Here is a 16595-nt window from a genome sequence, read left to right as displayed (position 1 = left end):
CATTCCTTACAAATTATAAAGATGCTTTATATCTATATAGGTTGTTTGGCAATGCTTGAAAACAAAGGTATGCAAAACACTTGTGACCCTAAACACTGAGGAGTACACAAATAAAGGAGCCTTGAAATAAAAAATAGTATAATAAATCACAGCTATGCACTTTACAGATATTTTAGGGCTCTTCTAGTTTTGAGCCTCCAAAAATGGGGGAGTGCAATAGGGAAATAAATCATGTTCACATGACCTGGCCACGTCACATAGATCGCTATCTTCTAATCACAGTTCTTTCTGCTGCTTTGGATTCAAATTAAATGTATTGTTTAAGTAGATACTACATAATTTTTGTTTATTTGATGGAGAATTTACAAATTTGTACAAACAGATTGTAATGCCTGGGGTTAGTTTGTGGCTATAAATGTATCCGTTAGTGCTAGAAGGATTGTAATGCTTACCACTGAATTGTTCAGTTCCTCAAAAACTTACTGTAGGTTTGCACTGCCCATCCAAAGCAACTGCTGGAGGAAATACTAGAGGTGGCCCTCTGCTGGGTTGGGTATATATATAGGAGAGCAAATATATGCAAGATCCACCAGATGGTCAGCATGATGCTGAGTAACCAGGATGCCATACCTCCAATATGATAATGCTGTATTCAATGTCATTATTGGCAGCAATGAAGAGCTTGCAACCTGTATAACCTGTAGGAAGTTCTCAGTACTGTTTACTGCCAGCAAAAATGAGGCGTAAATTCTCCAAAAAGGCAAACTGTCCTGTTTGGTGAATTTTTTCTCTGCCATTGAAGGTTCCCTATACTAAGGTTATATACACACATCAGATGATGTGGGTTTATCAATTCTGACCTGGTATCGGACAAGAATCTGACGTGTTTACAGTGCTCGTCCGACGTCCATGAACAACGAACGACCGTAATACAGGTGGAGAGACCGCAGCGGGGTGCCACTCGCTCATTCTCCCCCTCCCCTCTCCATAGAGCAGAATGGAGCTGTATGTACAGCGCTCGTTCATTCATCTTGTAGTCTTTTGTCTTTGGAAAGGATCGTTAAAGGTCTAACGTGTGTACGTAGCCTAACTTTACTGTTAGCTAGGTAACAGTTGATCTAGTATGGAAACACATACTAAACTGTTGTAGTTGATCCCAATTTAAAAAAAAAAATAATTTTACTATACTTTTCCTTTTATATCTATAAATACTTTTACTGCAGTAGATGCATTTGCTGTTTGTAGTTGACATGAATTTTTACAAGTTCCAGTGGTTATGCGTGATACCAGAGCTGTCCTAACTCTTCCTGCTTTAAATATAGCAAGTAATATTGTTATATATAAGAGATATGTAAGATAGCAAGACATATCCGCCACTGCCAATACACAAATACCATGTCTGCCATCTTTTCTTTTTTTTTTTTTCTTGACGAATGTGGAGTTTTTCATGTATTCCAGCTAGCAGGCTCTTATTTGCACATACATTTTACAAATTGAAAGTCTGATCTGCATTCCGTGCGTATACAAAACTATGGCGAGAGGTACAATCCTATATTCATAACTAGCCTTGTACACACTAAAATACAGTTTACAAAAAGTGCATTTTGGTGCTTACACAACTTTTGTAATAGTAATAAATTGTTATATTTCAATAGAGTGATACAACATTACCCATAATAGAATACAGACAGCATTTTTCCCAGTGTTCAGGATCTCAAATTAAAGATGTAATTGGGTTCATTTGGTTTTGTGATATGTGCCACCTGGGCTTTATTCCTATATTTTTGCAGAATACCAAACTTGGTGGATTCAGCCCTATTAATGTGGAGTACTTTTTGGGTAAAGTTGCTTTTTATTATTAAAGTTTACCTATATCTGGCTCCTACTGTTTATTGAACATTATAGCTGTTTGTGGCAATAAACACTTTTCATATTCATTGTAACCGAATGTCCACACATGCAGATATTGCTGTGTAAGGCTTTGTTTGACACTGCTTTGTATACATTTATTCATGTTTTTGTGTATTTTTGTCCCTTACAGAGGTGATATACATTTGTTGACTGGTGTTTTATAACAATGGAAAAATGAACATAAGTAATAAAACTGTACACCAAGTGTGGGCCAAAGGTGGCCCTTCTGTTTAGGAAATAAGATTTCCGGTGTGTTTGTTTTTGTACATTCACAATGGCGGACTACAGGTTACCCTGTTCTGATGACTGTGCTTGGACACCTCTGTGTGACAATTTATGTATGTATGTTTTCATTTCTATATAGAATCTTTATAATAATAAAGCGTTTGTTTGGAATTCTTTGACTTGTCATTGATGTGTACTGGCTTCCCCAACTTTACTGTTTTACACAGATTCACTTTCACACAGCATGTGTATATGGACATTTACTTACCTTTACATATCTATATATATATATAATAAAACTGCCTGTAGCTGCTGATGGTCATGATATTTGAATCCAATTTTGTCTAACATGGAATGTTTTAGGTGCCTACCAATAAACAATCAAGATAATAAAAGAAAGGATTGTCTAGTTTTTTATATTACGTTTAAAAAACAAACAAAAAAAAACATATAAAGAGCTTGTAATTTCAATACATATCCATAGTTGCCAAAAACATTACATATGCCTCATTTGAACAATCTCATTGCTATCATTGTCTGTTCTAATGTCCATGACGTGTTTCACCCGAAAGCTTCCTCAGAAGGACACAATGTAGCAACTGCATCAATCTATTTTTTGAGCTTTCAAAACTTGACCTGTCACAGTGCGGTTGAGGCTGTGACCCGGGAAACATAATTTAAAAACACCTGAGGTGGCAAATACTGTAGCTTTTGTGCCACATTGGACCCCAAGGATGAGTAATGTGACAGGTCAAGTTTTTCTTTGTGATTTATTTACTGTGGTGAGAAATACTAACACTACTACTACATTTACTGTGGTGAGAAATACTTTTTAGGGTCACAGTGCTCATGATTGTATTTAAGAGCCAACTAATCTCATGTGTAAAACACACTATTGGGTGGAATGAGGACACTGTATTACTCTTTAAAGATATGTGCCATTTGAAAGCTCAAAAAAAAGATTGATGCAGTTTTTACATTGTGTACACGTTAGCACGGGCAATGATATAAATGAGATTGTTCAAATAATGCATATGTAATGTATTTGGCAACTATGGATTTGTATTGGGATTACAAGCTTTTTATATGTTTTTAGTGTAATATAATAAACTAAACAAAGATTTATTTTAATATCTTGATTGTTTATTGGTAGGCACCTAAAAAAATCCCATGTTACACAAAATTGGATTTGAATATGTACATAGGGGGTGTGGTGCTGATTCAGAAATTCTAACTTCTTGTTGGAACTATATTTCTACCATGAACTTATATGTTCATGATATAAATGCACTCCTTACAGCACACAGACCTTGTAATAGAGGAATGGTGCAAGTGACAACCACAGATGACACTGTGTGGACTCCAATGGTGACTTCATCTTTTTTCTTCATGTAGCTGCTCCCAGGCACCTGGTAAGTGATATTAACAACCACAACTTTACCATACAAGTCCTTCTTCCTCCGCTGCCTCTTTAGGGTGCAAATACTCAAACTTGGTTGGCTTATTCTGTTATCTCAGTAGTTTTCTACATAGTCACCTGAGATAGCCAATATTATATTCTAAATTACTAATTATAATTTATTGCAATTCAAATCTGTACAAATCTGTACCAAAAATGACACTCTACTGGAAGGTGCCCACCAGAGGTTAGGGATCTTTTAATTAAATTGGGCACATTCATCCCAGCACATTGTTTTATTGTTTATTAAGTGATCCCTGCATGGCCAGCATTATCTCCAGCTGAATGATCAGTTTTGCTGAAATGTGATGTTAGCCTGCTTGGTTGCATATTTTTCTGTGTATATTGTGTTGTGCCATATCACGGGACACATGTTGGATGCCCAAGCTCCTGGAAGTGAAATCTGAAAACAGTTTGTTGAATGTCCTATTCATGGAGCAGCTGTGATTAAGAGTAATGGAGTAGGGAGGCCAGCCACATGCACACTGTGTCACTAGGGCATAGCGGCCAAGCAGACATGCTTTGTTTTTCTGACGAAAGCTTTGTAAAAGCGCCTTCTCTACGTCTCTACCATCCTGGCCACAGAACCGTAAAATCAATTTTTATTACCAGTGGGCTTTCATAACTCTTTAAAGTCTTCAAGGAAATTAACCCCTTTGCCCTGATGTTCTTGCATGTGAAATGCATTACAAGAACCAGGTTGCAAGCAGATGTGTTGACTTTTTTTTTTTTGGAATAGATATTTTAAAAGTATAGAAAAAATGCAGTCATCTGCTGGTTTCCTGGATCACACAAATATTAACCCTACAGTATATGTACAGTTCCTGTGTAAATATAATATAATACCCACCCAGGAAGAACAGAACGGGAACGTTATCTGTGAGCAAAGTTAGCTGTGTACTCTCCTGTATATACAATATAAGACACCATTGAGCCTAGGCACAGAGGAGACAATACTAATCATCATTTACACTTTCTTCCCACTTATTTTTTACCTATAGACATGCGAGTACATCGACCATGAGGTGTCTGCGGGCTGCTAAAGTGTCCCAATCACCCAGGAGCTCAGATATTAAGCAGCTGTTTGCTCCTTCTCTTCAGACGTGTGGATTGTGGGTTATACTTCCCAATGCTGGTGCTGGGCATTAGGCAGATGGCTTACTTACTTACACAGGGCGTTGTAGCTTTAATCTTTTTTTTTTTTAATAAATTACCTAATGTGGAAGTAAATCTTACCTATAAAAACAGGCAGTGTCCATTTCATAATAAATTAACCTTACCTGCCTGATTGCAAGTTTTATTTACAGTTACCTGTCTATGCTTCATTGCGGGTGCCACCATCTGTGTCAGGTGGTCCTCCAGGTGTCAGACCTTCACCCACCATCCTGCATGTGCAGCTCAGTGTACATCATAAAAATTGTGATCAGGCAGATAAGTTTGTCCTATCTCCTATCTCCCTTCTCCCAAATGTCTCCAAACTTCTTGAACGCCTTGTCTACAAAAGACTCACCCAATACTTGAGCTCCAACTCTCTCCTTGACCCTCAAGTCTCAAGGCAACTTTTCCCTCCTCTTTCTTCTTGATCTTTCCTCTGCTTTTGACACTGTTGATCACCCCCTTCTAATACAAATCATGCACTCCATTGGTATCTGTGACACTGCTCTCTCTTGATTTGCTTCCTATCTGTCTGACCGCTCCTTTCAAGTTTCTTTCAATGGTAACTCCTCCTCACCCACTCTCCTCCCTGTTGGTGTTCCCCAAGGGTCAGTCCTTGGACCGGTTCTCTTTCCTCTGTACACTTCCTCTCTCGGTAGTCTCATATCCTCCTTTGGCTTACAGTACCATCTGTATACTGATGACACTCAAATCTATCTGTCCACCCCTGACCTGTCTCCCTCAGTCCTGGATAAGGTCTCATGCTGCCTGTCAGCCATCTCATCATGGATGTCTGACCGATTCCTGAAACTCAACCTGGATAAAACAGAACTCATCATCCTCCCCTTCAAATCTCCCCCTTACATATTCCTAAATGTTAACAACACTGTTATTCGGCCCTCCCCTCAGGCACGTTGTCTTGGTGTCACCTTTGACTCGGCCCTCTCATTTACCCCTCATATTCAGAACATTCCAGGTCCTGTTACTTTTACAACATCTCCAAAATCCGCCCCTACCTGTGCCCTGAGACCACCAAACTCAACCACTAACCCGACTCTCTCCTCTACAATCTAATATGAATGCTGCAACCAGACTCATCCATCCTTCCCACCGCTCCTCTTCCGCTGCATCTCTTTGTAGTTCTCTACACTGGCTTCCATTTCACCTTAGAATCAAATTCGAGCTCCTGTGCTTTGCCTTCAAATCCCTCCACAGTTCCTGTCCCACTTACATTTCTGACTTGGTAAAAAATACCCCTGCTGCTCTCTCCGCTCCTCCAATGACCTACTAATGACTTCCTCACTCATAACCTCATCACACGCACGGATACAAGACTTCACTAGAGCTGCCCCAACTCTCTGGAATTGTCTTCCTCGTTCTATTCGGCTTGCTCCTGCTTTCTGAACATTTAAAAGAGCACTGAAAATTCATTTTTTCAAACTTGCCTACCCGTCTTCTTCTGTCTTTTGAAACTGTCACTATTTCCCACCATTACATATCTCCCCTCCTATTCTGTGTTAATTCCACCTCCTAGATTGTAAGCTCTTCAGGGCAGAGTCCTCTCCTCAAGTGTCACTGTCTGCATTCGTTTGTCATTTGCAACCCCTATTTAATGTACAGCGCTGCATAATATGTTGGTGCCATAAAAATCCTGTTTATTATTAATAATAATAATATGTTTTATTGCAGAAGGGACTCATGTCCCTGCAACTAATATCCTGCCTGCTTGCAATTTTTAAAGAATAAACTATAGTGCCTTTTTAAACATGAGAGTAAAAGTTTCATATATTGCAGCATATTAGTCCCTAAATGTAGTGGCTGCATTACTTTTCTTCCTTTGAGCTTTATTTTTGCCCCTTATGATCTTGAAAGTAGCTCATTTCCTGTCCCAATGTGACAATGTTAGTGTAATGTAACGTGTGTCCCAGCACTGTTATTCTGGGACAGCAGACATGTATTTTCCTGTATTTGACATGTACAACACACATCGAAATATTCATCTATTTGTGATGCTCTGAATAGGTTTTTTTGCCTTTACAAATTTCAAACAGTTTACAAATCTTTATACAGTTGTACTTAGAATATTAGCAGTGTGTTAAAAAAAATGAGTACAGCTCAAAATAGCTTTTATTTCCATACAGACAAATGCATTAGGAATACTGCACATTCTATTCCAAATTAGAACATGAAGAAAAATGTATTACATTTGTGTATTTCCAAAAACAGAATATTTGGCAGTGTCTGCATTCTTCTATACAATCTCAAACATTCACCAAACTAATATTTAGTTGTACTTTTGTAGTGCATGAAGTCAACCAACTTCTGGCACCTGAAATGAAAACAACATTTTTTATGTCATCTTACAAGTTTTCTATTAGATTAAGGTACAACATCAAAATCATTCCCCTAAAATATATCCCAACCAGACCTCATTTATTGGAACAAATTTCCTCATTAATTGAATTCCACACTGCTATTATTTTGAATTTTCAATGAATGATTCAATTACATAGAATCAGCAGCATGCATGTCATGGCTGCTGGGTCTGTTGGTTTTCTATTACTGTAGTACATGTACTAGTAAATTATTTGCCAGGTAGAAATGTCTTGAGATTGTTCAGGTTAGTGGTGTTGAACTGCTAATATTCTGACCACAATGGCTGAAGAAGCCAGTGGGTAAAACGCGTCAGTTAACAAGACTTTTCTAAATCACCATTATCCAATCCAAAGAGGTATTTTACATTCATTTTTTAAGATGCTGTATCACTTTTTGCACTATTTAGATGGCCTATGTCTATCAAAGGGTGAATATAGTTCAGCACTAAATTAACCATTGCTTGTAATGTTTCCACAAAATTAGCCTTCTCCTTTTTTCTCTTCTTTCAAATTTACTGAATTAAGGCTGGGCAACCATATATTATCCTAGAATGAACACAAATCATCTTGGTACCTAAATATCTCTTTTATAGATATCAGATCGTCTGAAAAACAAAAAGCAAAGTTGCCACTCCAGGCATAGTAGAGATCGCTGGTCTGGGACAACTATTGTAAAATGACGGTTGGTACCTGAAGAACAGGTTGTGTTGTGTTGTTTATCCTTTAGATTTACATTTTCTCTCTCTTATTAGGTTTCATTACCAACCCTTTTTACAAAATAAGTTTTTGATTTTTGAAAAGTTAAATAATAATATTATTTATCATTTAAATTAATCAACATGGTTTCTTTGAGAATTTGTCTTGTATATTTTTTTCATTAGGATTTAAAACTGTTAGACATTTAGTTTTATAAAACTGGTGTTAATCTATCCCCAATGAAGGCAATATATATGTTGTCCATTTTTATTATTACTAGATTTGTATGTACAATATATATATTGGTTATATGTTTAATTACTGGGTGTGGGTTTGTTGTAGTGGGACCGGTTCAGTCCCATGTCTGCCAGCAGTTTAGAGAATGTAGTTTGCGAACAGGTGTTGCACATTCTAGCTATCATTCTAAGTCTATCGTAAAGTCTGGTATCAGATACTATTCCATAAAATGAATATTAGATGATAACATGCTCCACAAAAAATGATTCTGAAACATGTTGTGCATCTCTGAGCTAGATGACAGTAGTAAAAATGTCACAAATTTTCATTTGACATTACACAATGGCTTCCCTGCCACTCATGCATTCAGAACAATATATATTCCAGAGTCAGCCATGAAACGAAGGGCATTATATTCCCTAGGCTGTAATCAGTTAACATCACAGGGAGCACAAAGCAGAGTGATGACTTCTATTCATCAGACTGTGCTCTTCAGAGAGACTAATAGAAGAAAGAACGAGAGACTGACCACTGCCGCTGCATCATTTATCACCAGTAAAGTGGTTGGAAGTGGAGAAGGGAAGGGTGGGATAGACATATAGATAGATAGATAGATAGATAGATAGATAGATAGATAGATAGATAGATAGATAGATAGATAGATAGATAGATAGATAGATAGATAGATAATAAACAATATTTATATAGCTCCAACATATTATGCAGCACTGTACATTAAATAGGGGTTGCAAATGACAGACAGACAGTGACACAGGAGGAGGAGAGGAGCCTGCCCTGAGGAGCTTACAATCTAAATGATAGATAGATAGATAGATAGATAGATAGATAGATAGATAGACAGATAGATTCCATTCATACCACTCTCTATCCCCAGAGAAGCTTCTAGTCTTCCGCCCCTAACACATACATTAGGACCAGCTCAGGTAGAGGACGATTAATAAAGCAGTTTGTCTTTATATTGTGGAATTAAATGGGAATTGAACCAAAGGTGAACCAATAGTAATAAAATACAATGCATGTGTAGAAGTAAGAAGCACAGTTTAATATGACGCTAGATCTCAGCCATACAAAGCACAGACCCACTGTGAATATTAGATTATTTTGTCTCAGTGTAAGGTTTCCATTCTCTTCACTCCATCTCCCCCCGCAGCTTGTGCCTAGCTGTGATTCACGGTTTGCTGGTGCCATTATACTGCCGTATAAATTTACTTTATTTGCGTCCAGCTTCATATTTCCAGCCTGGGACCTTGCGTTAGCTATACAATCCATTTATAGACAAATCAATTAAATATTTCTTTCTAATCTGACACCTCTTATACAAAGATGCAAAGAATTATTGGGTGCCACTGGCATGCATAGCTATAGACTACATAAGAAAAAAAAAAAAAAGAGGATCCCTATATCCCACAACCTGGATCTCTACCCAGAGGAAAAAAAGATACAATCTGCCAAATGTCATTACTCTAAAGGGGATCTTTGTTTTACAGCCTCTGCTGCCATCTCTGAAGACTGCAAAGCCCTCAAGTTAGAAGTGAATAAATTACACCAAGCATTGTTTTATCTAAAGCGTTAAACATGCAACACTGCAGCTTTTTCTGGACAAAAGTTGATGGCGTAAGAATGAGCTTTTCCTTTCCAGGCTGTGGAAGCAATGCTCTGCATTACATGTGGAATCCAGTCTGCAGCGCTTCCACATTGATTATATTTACACAGAATTCTATACGCTTTCTTCTTGATGTCAAGCTGTTATCTAAGCTATGCTTGGCAGCAGTCCCCACCACCCAAGATGCTAAAGGCAATTCAAGTTAATGTACCGGAGACAGAAACTTTAAAATGGATGAATCCTATAAATTTTTCTCCCAGCAAAGTAAGGGTTAAGACATTGTCAGACACATTTCCATTTTCAGTAAGGACTTCAGAAAAGCTTTGCATAGGATTTTTTTAGCAGTGAGATGGTTAACCCACCCAGGTGCCCAAACACCTCTTCAACCTTTAGCTATAAATCTGGCTTGTTCCCATCACCTGAGCCTTTCTGTTATTGATTCCCTTTAATGAAAGTTAATTATAACACCGATTTAATTAATGGAATCCCTCTGCCGCTTTACGGCTTCCCGCATTAACACTCGCTGGGGGTGGGGGGTTTGGGCTTGGGTGGAAACTAGGAGATAAATCAGAGAAGTATTGTGAAAATAAACTGGTACCGGTGTGTAAAGAAATAGGCAAGGGTATAAAAGAGCCGGTGTAATTCCAGAGAGACGAGATGGCAGGTACTCCTACCTACAGAATGTACTGATACCACACTATCGCCTATGTGTTGGAATAAAGCTGCTCATATCAGCCAATAAGACTGGTGTTTTATTCTAAGATTCTAAGATTAGATATAATTGGTTCCAATTAAATATGTTTGCTCCTTCTCAGATATAATAAAGCAGCCTAAATTTTTATATTTAAATAACCAGCACAACAGAAAAATGGACTTTGATTAGCTGTCACTTCCAAAGCCTCTCTACAGGTCAGCTTTTATAGCCAGCACCTCCAATAGTACAGAATAAAGAATATGTGAATGAAATAGAAAGAAATAGGTCCTGCAATAACAATACAATCATTAGTCTAAAGCTCAACTCCTCAAAAATGGGCCTCCAGATAGTGAACAAAATAATAATACAGCTCTGGCTAGAATATTCAACTTCAAACCAGAGCTGCCACTACAAATACTTCTCTGACCACTAGATGTCTCCCATCATTATTCAATCTAGAAAACTGAGGGCATGCTAGGAATAAGGCCTGCCCCCGAGGATCTTAGATTTAGACTTTAGACTGCTCTGAAGAAGAGACTGAGAATAAGATCCTTTCACACCTCTATACTTGTGTTACTTCAATTACTTTCTCATGTACTTACACAGCAACATCAGAGTGCATTGTAAAGTAAAAGTAGACAACTTTTTCTAGACATAAGGTAGTAGAGGGTTAGACAGGTAGTTCGTTCTGTGTCTAAGTTGAAAAGATTTTTATTCCCATCTCAGTGACCAGAGGGAATGCATCAAATAAAAAAGTAGCAATAAACCCAAACACAGGTCCTAACCCATACCCACACTGATTATTAAATGTTGTTTGATTGCTGTCTGTGTCTCTATTGAAAGGAAATCCCCTCTGTCACAGAGACCATAAAAATGATAAAACTTGACAAAGATTGCAAAAAGAGGGTTCAAAAAGACAACAGGTTAAAAAAAGTGAACATAGGTATCATTTATCCAGATTACGGTATTTCTTTAACTGATGTAGATTTATCACCTTACTATTTTTAAACAAGCTACCCCCACCTCCTAGATTGTAAGCTCTTGGGGGCAAGGTCCTCTCCTCTTGTGTCACTGTCTGTATTCTGTATTCGTCATTTGCAACCCCTATTTAATGTACAGCGCTGCATAATATGTTGGTGTTATATAAATCCTGTTTAATAATAATAATAAAAGCTGCATCACAGTTAATTAAACAAAATGCTTCTTTTCATTCTGCACAAACTAAGATGTACTTAAAAGTGAACTAGAGTTGGGTGAATGTACCTGTATTTTGATCTCAATTTGTCATCTAGGTGGTGCTGTGTTCATTTTTATTCACAGTATAATGCAATTCACTGTGAATAAAAACAAACACCACCTGGTGGACGCATTGAGTCCACATGACTATGCTTTTAAACCTATGTATCTGCACATTCACCCATGTCTACTAAATACCTTTCACATACATTGAAATGCACTTTGCATGATAATAATATATTTATGAAAGAAATACAGTTTTAAGCCTTCATTCACGCAAGGGTTATCATCAGCACTCTCACTAAAACAGTGACAGCCTGGCCTCAAAATACACAGGGCAAAACAGGAGCAGAACAAAGGGGAGGTCTGATTTGCTATGTCCTTACCTAATCATCTGTAGGTACACTAAAATAAATACTTAATACCTGCCTTCCTGTTGACTTGCCAACTATTTAAACTGGCCTAATGCATGTTAATGTACAAAAATGCAGAATAAGAAGAGTTTTAAAGCCCATCTCTTGGCAAAGTGGAAAGCAGTTTCACCAATCCCTCCCAACCCTTTGAGTTCAGGAAACAAATAAATTGTGAGTCTATTTCTGTATCTGGTGCCACTTCCAGCAGCCATGATCAGATGATCTAACACCACTCCTGACCAATATATAATGAAATGTTTTTGCACACTTCTTTATTGGCAAATCATATGTATGATACGAGTGGGAATTGGGTCTAAAACATTGCATAGTACATCATCATTAGGAGGATATGGCAAAAATCAGTAATACCTGTAATTATTTATTCACACCAATGCAGTGTGTTAGCGTATGTGCATTAATGTGTGTTATGCCACTTGTTAATGTTCATTGCTTATTCATTTGAATGAGCTGCCTAACATACCAAAAAGGTGGATGTGCCATTCCTGGCCGAATACCACTCATTGTTTGTTGTTGCAGGATGCACATCTTTTGGCATTGTGTGTTGCTGCATGTTGTGTTAATGAGCATGGTACCACAACACATTAGTGTGAATGGGCCCTAAAGCATCTGCTATATAATTTAAAGATAAAAGAGTAATTGTTCAGAGTCAATAGATAAAAGAAATTAAGGACAGGTCTAGAAAATGATTGGATTTTGACATTTACTTTCCTACCTTGAACAAAGCAAAGCATATTGGGTTGACACTGGCAATGCACAACTCTCTGAGCAAGCCAGTTCATATTACAATTTAGATCTGATTTGTAGATTATTATTATTAATAATAATACACAGGTCTGATATAGCGCCAACATATTACGTAGCACTGTACATTAAATAGGGGTTGCAAATGACAGACAGATACAGACAGTGATACAGGAGGAGAGGACCCTGCCCAGAAGAGCTTACAATCTAGGAGGTGGGGAAAGTAACAAAACAGGAGGATAATGCAAAGAAAAACAAGGCTATCAAAACCTGAATGACACATGCCAAATATATGAAGTATTTAGAAGACAAAAGAAGAAGAAACAGTGAGCGGCTCAGCCATGAAATGGAAGGCAGGGGGGAGGTAGACAAGTCAGCAAGCGCACAGTACAACAGATTCCTGAGGTGCTGGGGACCCCTACTGGACTAACATGCAGGACGATGGCAGCCTTTACCTGCAGCACCCTGCCTGTGTTTAACACAGCAGAATAATGAGATCTGGGGGAGACTAATGAAAGAGAGGGGAGGTAAATTTCTCTGGTGGCATGGTCACAAACTGCGTATTAATCATCTGCAAGATTCATGGCGCTTGAATACAAACCAGGCATCACAGGCTCCCTTCTACAAACCTCCGCCACACGTCTGCGATTGTTTATTCCTCTGCTACTGCGTGCTGAGCCGTACATCTTTATATACTGGCAGAGAAAAAGAAAAAGTGCGTCTGTAAACATGATGAGAAAATACTGGGCCCTTCTGTTCTCTAGGTCAAATAAATGTTTTAGTAATTAGCCACTTTTCCCAAGTATTTGTCTTTGTAAATACACCCAGCTCTGTAATAAGTATGGAAGAGAGTATATTAGTATTGTTTATTCAAATGGTGGGCCATACACATGTAGCCATGGCAGAAATCACAGGATAGGATAGCTCGCACAAAGGATTATCATTTGCTACCTGTACAGCTCTGCATAATATGTTGTCGCTATATAAATTCTGTTTAACAATAATAAAAATTATGGTTTCTGAGCAATTGGAGCTGAAATACATATACAACTGGAATACATATATTAAATCTGCAGGGGCTATGCATTTCTCTTCATCTATTTACACAGCTACGCAACAATAGTACAGTGCTGTCTGGCAGGATAGAATTTCTGATTTTTCTGCTTCAGTTAAGAACTTCGAATTATTGAACTCTCCAGCCTGTTACTTAACAGCAAAAACAGAAACGGCACACATTCTTGCTCTTCCTATAAGCAATGCTGCAGCACTGATTGAATCCTTGTGCTGCTTCTCTTTTTCTCAGCCTGAGCTCCGATGTATAAGGGATTGCAAGAGGCTGATCCTAAGTCAAATTTACGTACTTACAATACTAGAAAAAAAAAAAAACCTGTGAGCTGGGCTGACTTAGCCATTCTTTTAATTGCTTTAGTTGCTTGTGTTTTGATGTATATTCATTTATGAGCCTTGACACACATTGTAGTCATTCAACAAGCAATCCCTCCACATGGATTCAATGGGGGGTCTGTGTGATCACCTCCTATACATTTTCTCCTGAAACCTGTGCCTCCCTGAACCAATCACTCCTAGCACCCCTACAGTTCACACACAATACAGTAAATACAGAGGCTGTGATTGCGTCCCACTCCTCAGGATTCACCTCCTGGTAAGCCACCTGTGTATTTTTGTAGGTGTTACAAGGCAGAAGTATTTCCTTGCAAGCTTATACTGATTGATGACTTCTGTGTACCTACCAATTTGGCAATGCTCTGCAGACTACACTGTATTTACTAGGAAAGGATTGCTGGCTCTATGAAGGATTAGGCTCTGATGCCCTACCCCTGTGTAAATATTGAAGGCGTAGCTAATATAAGATGCTGCTTTCCCATTGAGGAGCTTAACCTGTGTCTGCATTGGTCTGTCCGAGTTACCATTCTGTGAAAGAACCGCTCCATCCTGTGTGAGCACATTGTCGTTGTATGATCAGATATGTCTCCATGTTCCTGAAGAAGTGGACTGCACTCCACGAAACATGTAGAATATTTGTAGAGACTACATGTTATAGAGATATTTAATGTCATTTCATAATTGTTTTATACATTTTAATCACAAAAAAAGTGCTTTCTATGTTTTTGATATTGTAAACTTGTATGCCAATATATTGTTAGTAATAATGCTTTAAAGTCCCAATTTTACACTGTATTTAGGCAATACAGCCAATATAGCTTCCTCCTGCACCAAACCAGCCTTTTGTTTGGACAGTTAAAATACATCAGTACACTAATGAGGTTATCATGTGACTCAGTTCTCCTGTCAGCAATCACCTAGTGTTAGACTGACAGCACTGTACAATGCAGCAGATCCTGACTAGTTTACAGTGTTATCACTCCCGCTCCCAGCCTAATTGCTGCTGGGCCAAAGATTACATAAGGAAGCTACGATGACTTCTGTATCTGCTAGTTGTATGTATTTTACATGTTTCAAAAATACAAAACATATTCACATTTATTTTTGCAGCCCGGAGTGTAGTTTTTAATGTGTTTAACTTTTATTACCATAAGTCCACTTAGATTACCCTGTCCTATAGCTGATCTATAACCCGTTAGGAGAATAGACGTGGCCTTCTTATAAGGGCGACATTCCCTTGTAACATGTGAGGACATGCAAATAATAGGACAAAGATTTATATTGCACATCTTCTGCTTTTGGATATTGTTTTGCCAAGTATGCACAGAACAATTACATATTCCTGTTGTGAAAACATTAAAACCAGCCATTGTCTCATGCTGTTCTCTGAGCATTAAACATGCTGTGACATTATGAGCCCGTTTTATGTTGTTAAGAATAAATGTTATAAAGCATTGCACTCACACAGACACAGCTACACATAAATGAGTCTCATCTATTAATAAATGACTGTAATTTTAATCTATCTGTCTACAAGCTGATGCCCAAATTTTTGGGTTACTGGGCCAAAGGTATTTGTAGGACCTTCTTTATAAGAGACCCTGTCACTATTTTATAACATGAAATAAAGGTATGTATGCATAGATAGCACTGCAGCACAAGCAGCCAAGGCACCTTGCCAGTCGCCACACGGGATTGCTTGCTGTACCTATATGTATATTACAGCTAGTAAAATGAAGGTTAATGTCAAATTAACAAATTGTTAAAAAGCTTTTAAATTCATTTTATGACATGAGCTATGTATAATGCTGAAGATAAGTTAAACAGGCTCAATTTTATATGAAAAACCTAGTTTTAGCAAGTTTTATTTACAGTTACCTGTTACAGTTACAATGCTCCATTGCGGGCGCCACCATCTTTGTCAGGTGGTCCTCCAGGTGTCAGACCTTCACCCACCATCCTGCATGTGCAGCTCAGTGTACATCATACAAATTGTGATCAGCCAGATAAGTATGTCCTATCTCCCTTCTCCCATATGTCTCCAAACTTCTTGAACGCCTTGTCTACAAAAGACTCACTGATTACCTGAGCTCTAAAGCTGCGTACACACGGCAAATTTTTCTCGCCCGATAATCGGTATTGGCCAATTATCGGGCGAAAATCTGCCGTGTGTACAGTCGGTCGTCGCTCTGCTTTACAGACAGGAGAAGACACGGTGCAGCCAGAGACACACGCAGGATTGGGTATCGGGTGAGTATATTATTTTAATTATTTTATAACACATTTGTCATAAAGGACGCACTAACTTTTCCCCCCCAGTTTTGGGGAAGAAAAAGTGCGTCTTATACGGCAAAAAATATGGTATTTTTTTCAAACTTGCCTACCCTTCTTCTTCTGTCTTTTG

At 38.2% G+C, this 16595-nt stretch overlaps 1 long non-coding RNA gene across 1 annotated transcript; it reads right to left on the bottom strand.

Annotated features, from left to right (window-relative positions):
• Positions 1 to 6859: 6859 nt before the first annotated feature.
• Positions 6860 to 16206, bottom strand: LOC140327038 (uncharacterized). The gene is made up of 3 exons (XR_011919968.1): positions 16070 to 16206; positions 13389 to 13482; positions 6860 to 7079 (listed from the first exon to the last, which is right to left on the bottom strand). It is a non-coding gene; the product is annotated as an uncharacterized lncRNA (long non-coding RNA).
• Positions 16207 to 16595: the final 389 nt, after the last annotated feature.

Source organism: Pyxicephalus adspersus, chromosome 1 (genome assembly GCF_032062135.1).
Source record: "Pyxicephalus adspersus chromosome 1, UCB_Pads_2.0, whole genome shotgun sequence".
In the NCBI taxonomy this organism is placed as follows: Eukaryota; Metazoa; Chordata; class Amphibia; order Anura; family Pyxicephalidae; genus Pyxicephalus; species Pyxicephalus adspersus.
Note: the sequence above shows the minus strand (reverse complement) of the source record. Positions and strands in the feature narration are given on the sequence as shown.